General features: G+C 40.9%; 1 pseudogene; it reads left to right on the top strand.

Annotated features, from left to right (window-relative positions):
• Positions 1-480: 480 nt before the first annotated feature.
• LOC141552541 (pre-mRNA cleavage complex 2 protein Pcf11 pseudogene) lies at positions 481-6,867 on the top strand (annotated as a pseudogene).
• Positions 6,868-7,132: the final 265 nt, after the last annotated feature.

Genomic DNA, 7,132 nt, shown 5'->3' with positions numbered 1-7,132 from the left:
GGTGATCAGACTTCCAGGGGCTTCCCTTTCATCACTGCAAAGCCAGCCTTGTGGAGATGTGCTGAGAAAAAAATGACTTCTAAAGCTTACAATAAGGATGTCAAGGAGTTACAAGGCCTGGTAAGTTCCCACAAGAGCTTCACGAGATCAACCAATCAAAAAGTTCCGAGGATCTTTTAGGCAAAAGACTGGGTTAGAGCATCTCACAAGTCAGGTGTCCTGCTATTGTTGTCCAGTTTGTGTGCATCGTGATTGTTGTGTTGTGTCATTCTCACAGTCTGGTACTGTTTGGATGTAATTGTGTATCAAATCAATAAGCATTCTCAACTACCTACTGTGTGACAGGCACTGCTAGGAATACAGACAAAGGCAAAAAACAACCTTTGTTCTCAAGGAGCTCACACCCTAATGAGGGAGAAAACATGCAGGCAACTAACAACCAAGCCACATTATCCAGAAAAAAATAGGGCATAATGCGGAATGACGGAGGTAGAACTGAGAGGTTGGAAAAGGCTTCCTCTAGAAAGTGGGGTTTTGCCTGGGACTTGAAGAAAAGCATGGAAGCCAAGGGAGAGGCAAAACATTCTGGGCATGGGAGAAAATCAGGGAATACTCCCAGAACTAATAGATGGAGGGTCTTGTTCAAGAAATAGCCAGGATGCTGATGTCACAGGGCACGGGGTAAGGGTATAAAGTATAAGAAGCTGACAAGGTGATGGGGAACACCAAGCCGAGAGTTTTTAATTTGATCCTGTGGTTGAGAGGAGCCATTGGAGTGGACCGAGCAGGAGGAGGTGACATGGTCCGAACTGGACTTTAGGAAAGTCACTTTGTGATTGAATGGAGGAGAGGCTTGAGGCAGGGAAACCAAGGAAGTGTTGTAGTCATCCAAGTGGGAGGCGATGTGGGTCAACAACAGGACTGCGAGTGTCAGCAATATCAGGGGAGAGAAGAGGGGGTATTTAAGATATTGAATTTAAGATACTAAGGATAATTACTATTCAATATAGTACTAGAAACGCTAGCCTCAGCAATAAGAGTTGAGAAAGAGATTAAAGGAATAAGAGTAGGTAATGAGGAAATCAAACTGTCACTCTTTGCAGATGATATGATGGTATACTTAGACAACCCCAGAGATTCTAATAAAAAGTTATTAGAAATAAATCACAACTTTAGCAAAGTTGCTGGATACAAAATAAATCCACATAAATCCTCAGCATTTTTATATATCACCAACAAAATGCAACAGCAAGAGATACAAAGAGAAATTCCATTCAAAACAAATGTCGAGAGTATAAAATATTTGGGAATCCATCTACCAAAGAAAAGTCAGAAATTATATGAGAAAAATTACAAAACACTTGCCAAAAAAATAAAGTCAGATTTAAATAATTGGAAAGACATTCAGTGCTCTTGGATAGGCCGTGCAAATATAATAAAGATGACAATACTCCCCAAACTAATCTATTTATTTAGTGCTATACCAATCAGACTCCCAGGAAACTTTTTTAATGACCTAGAAAAAATAACAACAAAATTCATTTGGAAGAATAAAAGGTCGAGAATTTCAAGGGAACTAATAAAATAAAAAAAAAGTCACATGAAGGTGGTCTAGGTGTACCTGATCTAAAGCTATATCATAAAGTAGCAGTCACCAAAACCATTTGGTATTGGCTAAGAAATAGACTAGTCGATCAGTGGAACAGATTAGGTACATAGGACAAAATAGGGTACAACTCTATGTTAGGATTACAAGGTGAGAACTCAGGTTGTCTGGACAGTTCTCTGATGTTAGGTGAGAATTCAGGTTCTCCCTGGAGAAGTGAAATCTGTTCCTGTTCAGCCTATGGATCCTTTGCCTCCAGGCACAATAGGCTGGACCATTTCACCTTCTTAGACTGCTTACAAAACAGTGTCCATCCATACACTGATGTGGGAAACTGGAGAACGTGTAGCTAATATCCCAGTCACTAACACAGGTAGACAATGTGTGATTTATCAACCAGGAGAAGTAGTAGCATCAGGCTTATTGTTACGTACCCCTAATAAGTAACTTGGTGATAGTTGCCCAGATTCTGACTCCAATGAACAAAATCCAGGAATATATTGGGACAGCAGCTGTGACAGCTGACCGACCGATGCTTACTATTTATATAAATGGAATACCATTTGAAGGATTGGTAGACACGGGTGCAGATCGTACAGTTATTAGAGGTGCCAATTGGCCCAGTCACTGGCCAAAGATTAAGGCAGACACCTACATGACTGGACAACCTGAGTTCTCACCTAACATCAGAGAACTCTCCAGACATTATTAGTTCTCACCTTGTAATCCTAACAACTATAGCAATCTAGTGTTTGACAAACCAAAGATACCAACATTTGGAATAAGAATTCATTATCTGAAAAAAACTGTTGGGAAAACTGGAAATTAGTATGGCAAAATTAGATATGGATCCACTCTTAATACCGCATACTAAGATAAGATCAAAATGGGTCCATGATTTAGGCATAAAGAATGAGATCATAAATAGATTAGAGGAACAGAGGATAGTCTACCTCTCAGACCTGTGAAGGAGGAAGGAATTTATGACCAGAGGAGAACTAGAGATCATTACTGATCACAAAATAGATTGATTACATCAAACTAAAAAGTTTCTGTACAAACAATACTAATGCAAACAAGATTAGAAGGGAAGTAACAAATTGGGAAAATATTTTTACAGTTAAAGGTTCTGATAAAGGCCTCATTTCCAAAATCTATAGAGAACTGACCCTAATTTATAAGAAATCAAACCATTCTCCAATTGATAAATGGTCAAAGGATATGAACAGACAATTCTCAGATGATGAAATTGAAATTATATCCACTCATATGAAAGAGTGTTCCAAATCACTGCTGATCAGAGAAATGCAAATTAAGACAACTCTGAGATACCACTACACACCTGTCAGATTGGCTAAGATGACAGGAACAAATAATGATGAATGTTGGAGGGGATGTGGGAAAACTGGGACGCTAATACATTGTTGGTGGAGTTGTGAAAGAATCCAGCCATTCTGGAGAGCAATCTGGAACTATGCCCCAAAAGTTACCAAACTGTGCATACCCTTTCATCCAGCAGTGCTGCTACTGGGCTTATATACCAAGGAAATACTAAAGAGGGGAAAGGGACCTGTATGTGCCAAAATGTTTGTGGCAGCTCTTTTTGTTGTAGCCAGAAACTGGAAAATGAATGGATGTCCATCAATTGGAGAATGGTTGGGTAAATTATGGTATATGAAGGTTATGGAATATTATTGCTCTGTAAGAAATGACCAACAGGAGAAATACAGAGAGGCCTGGAGAGACTTAAATCAACTGATGCTGAGTGAAATGAGCAGAACCAGGAGATCTCTGTACACTTCAACAACAATACTGTATGAGGACGAATTCTGATGGAAGTGGAAATCTTCAACATAAAGAAAAGCCAACTCACTTCCAGTTGATCAATGATGGACATAAATACTACACCCAAAGAAGGAACACTGGGAAGTGAATGTAAACTATTAGGAATAGTGTCTATCTACCCAGGTTACTTATACCTTCGGAATCCAATTCTTACCATGAAACAAGAAAATTGGATTTACACACATATATTGTACCTAGGTTATACTGTAACACATGTAAAATGTATGGCATTGCCTGTCATCTAGGGGAGGGGGTAGAGGGAGGGAGGGGAAAATTTGGAAAAATGAATACAAGGGATAATGTTATAAAAAAAAATTACTCATGATATATACTCTCAAAAAAATTTATAATTATAAAATTAATTAAAAAGATACTAAGGATATTTAAGAGGTGTTACAAGGGTAAAACTGACAGGTTCTGGCAAAAGATTGGATGGGGTGGTGTTAGGATTACAAGGTGATAACTCAGGTTGTCTAAACAATTCTCTAGCTCAGAGTTCACACCTTTAGGAGTTTACACCTTTAGACTTCTGAGAAGTAGTTTACATATTTAAAGGAGTTTACACCTTCAAAGGGAGTTTACACCTTTAAAAGGAGTTTACACCTTCCAAAGGGAGTTTACACCTTCAAAAGGAGTTTACACCTTTAAAGGGAGCAAGTTCATTGGCTGAAGGAGTTCCCACAAGCCCCTGGGAGTTCTCCCAAGCCCATTCTCTGCTAGCATAAAAGAAGGCAACATTGAGTCTGAGAGTCACTCTAGACTGGGAGAACCTTCAGGGAAGCTGGAGGAGATTCAAAGCCAGGATTCAGGGAGAAGAGGATTCCAGATTCTACCTTCACTCTGGCTAGAGGCTCCAGAACCCTCCCAAGAAACCTGCTATCAGAGAAAAGGATTCTCAGAGGATTTCAACTGAGAGCCTCTCAGAACATTACAATTGGCGCCCAACGTGGGGCAAAGACTTTGGCTCATCCTGACAAAGGCTGATTCTGAGCCCTTCAGCCTGAGCTAGCCCAGACCTTTCTCTTTTGGCACCTGAACGGGGACTTGAACCCTGGACCCTCAGAAGAGCAAAGGTCTCCATTCAGTGAGCGTTTTGCACTTAAGAGACCTAGATATGAAGACTCAGAGAAAACATTTGCAGGCAGCCCAGCATCAAGATATTCAAGCAGACAAGAATACAAGAAAGCAGAGACTCACAGCATTACTTGAAGATAGACGATTATTTGATGGAGCTTCTAGGCCATCTGTAGCAAGGAGAGATGGCCCAACTAAAAGGATTTTTGAAGGACCTAATAAGCCAAACCCGAGAATTGATGGACCTCCAACACCCGCTTCTCTTCGGTTTCAAGGCTCACCAGGACAGAGGGGGGGAGGGGGGCCCATGAGGTTTGAAGGACCACAAGGTCAGCTAGAAAGTGGGTGCCCTTTGAGATTTGAAGGTCCTCAAAGACCAGGAGGAACTCCTTTGAGGTTTAAAAGGCCACTTAGACAGGCAGGAGGAGGTGGCTTAAGGTTTAAAGGAGCTGTTGGTTTGCAGTATGAGGGTCCCACAGGTGGTTTGAGGTTTGAGGGCCTTGCTGGCCAGAATGTGGGTGGTCTTAGATTTGAGGGACGTCATTGTCAGCCTGTAGGTGGAATGAGATTTGAGGGGAGCCATAGTGCATCAGGAAGCAGAATTAGGTTTGAGGGACCCCATGGTCAGCCAGGTGGTAGAATCATATTTGAAGGCCCTTTGCTCCAGCAAGGTGGTAGAAGGAGATTTGAGGGTCCTTCTGTACAAGGAGGTAGTATGAGATTTGAAGGACCATTAGGCCAAGGTGGTCCAAGATTTGAGGGGTGTCATGTTTCAAGATTTGATGGTCAGCCAGGTCAACCATCTCTCTTGCCAAGATCTGAGGGCTTGCACGGTCAATATGGTCCTGGGTTTGAAAGAACTCCTGGTCAACAGGGCCCACAAAGGTTTGATGGGCCACCTGGTCAGCAAGTACAACCAAGATTGGGGCCTCAGGGATTTGATGGTCCACAACACCTGCAAGCATCAAGACTTGATATTCCTCTCGGTCTTCAAGGTGCAAGGTTTGACAATCATCCTTCACAGAGACTTGATGACAGTGACTCTTTTAGTCACACTGGCCCATATAATGACCCTCCTAACAGTGCGTTGAATGCACCATCGCAAGGAAGACAGTTCCAAAGACATGAGCAAATGTTTCATACACCTCAGGAACCAAATTTTGATGGACCACATGGCCCTGGAGCGCAAAAGTTCTCAAATCCACTGAACAGAGCATCTGGACATTATTTTGAGGAAAAGAATCCTCAGGGTCCTCAGTATGGAAACTTTAGTAATCTGCCCACACCAACTGCACTTGGGAATATTCAGCCATCTCAGCAGCTTGTCTCTGGAGTTACTCAGCCTGTATCTTTGGGACAAGGACAGCAGTTTTTACCAGTTCATGCACAAAATCCTGGTACTTTTGTTCAGAATCCAGCAGGTGCTCTTCCAAGAGCATATCCTGATAACCATCTCAGCCAGGTTGATGTGCATGAACTCTTCTCAAAACTGCTAAAAGCAGGAATACTGAAATTATCCCAACCTGATTCAGCAACAACTCAAGGAAATGACGTTGCTACACAGCCTCCTCCTAAGGAAAAAGGAGAAGCTCCAAGTGAACATCAAGATGTTCCTGACCTCACTAATTTCACAGTTGAAGAATTGAAACAGCGTTATGCTAGTGTTATAAACTGCCTGTATACTGGTATCCGGTGTTATTCTTGTGGACTGAGGTTTACACCATCCCAGGCTGACGATTATGCACACCACTTGGACTGGCATTACCGACAAAATAGAGCTGAAAAGGATGTTAGCAGAAAAGTTACACATAGGAGGTGGTACTGTAGTCTAACGGACTGGATAGAATTTGAGGAAATAGCTGATTTGGAGGAACGTGCAAAGAGCCAGTGTTGTGACAAAGTACATGAAGAGGTTGTGTTGAAAAACCAAGAAACTGCTAAAGAAAAGGAGTTTCAGAGTGTCCCTGCTGGACCCGCTGGGGCAGGTGAGAGCTCTGAAATATGTCGGGACAATTTGAACAATACTGGGAAGAAGAGGAAGAGGAATGGCATCTTAAAAATGCTATCCGAGTAGATGGAAAGATTTACCATCCATCATGTTATAAAGATTATCAAAATACATCTTCATTTCATTGTACACCAACGCCCAGCAAGACACCTGTTGAAAATCCCTTGAATATTATATTGAACATTGTCAAAAAAGAATTGCAGGAACCTTGTGACAGTTTCAAAGTTAAAGAAGAACCAGTTGATATCACACCAGCTTGTACAGATGATAGCGTAGATTCACCTACTGAAATTAAAACAGAATCTGATACAGTTGAGTCAATTTAAATAAAATGAGAAGTATGTTTTTCTTTAAAAAAAAAAAAAAGGGAGCTGCTGTGTTATAGTTGAATCTGGAAGGTGGAGAATTTTATATATGTGTATATATCTATATATCTCCATCCATATCTATGTATCTATATATGTGTGTGTGTGTTTATATATATATATATATAAACATATATATATATATACATATAAATGAATTACTTAGGTGAGGCAGGGTGCTTAGCTATCATTTGGTTAATAAATACATTTTAGTATTTGTATTTCCTACTGCCT

The sequence above is a fragment of the Sminthopsis crassicaudata genome, chromosome 2 (genome assembly GCF_048593235.1).
Source record: "Sminthopsis crassicaudata isolate SCR6 chromosome 2, ASM4859323v1, whole genome shotgun sequence".
NCBI classification, from domain to species: Eukaryota; Metazoa; Chordata; class Mammalia; order Dasyuromorphia; family Dasyuridae; genus Sminthopsis; species Sminthopsis crassicaudata.
The sequence above is the reverse complement of the archived record's forward strand: the minus strand, read 5'-3'. Positions and strand labels throughout refer to the sequence as shown.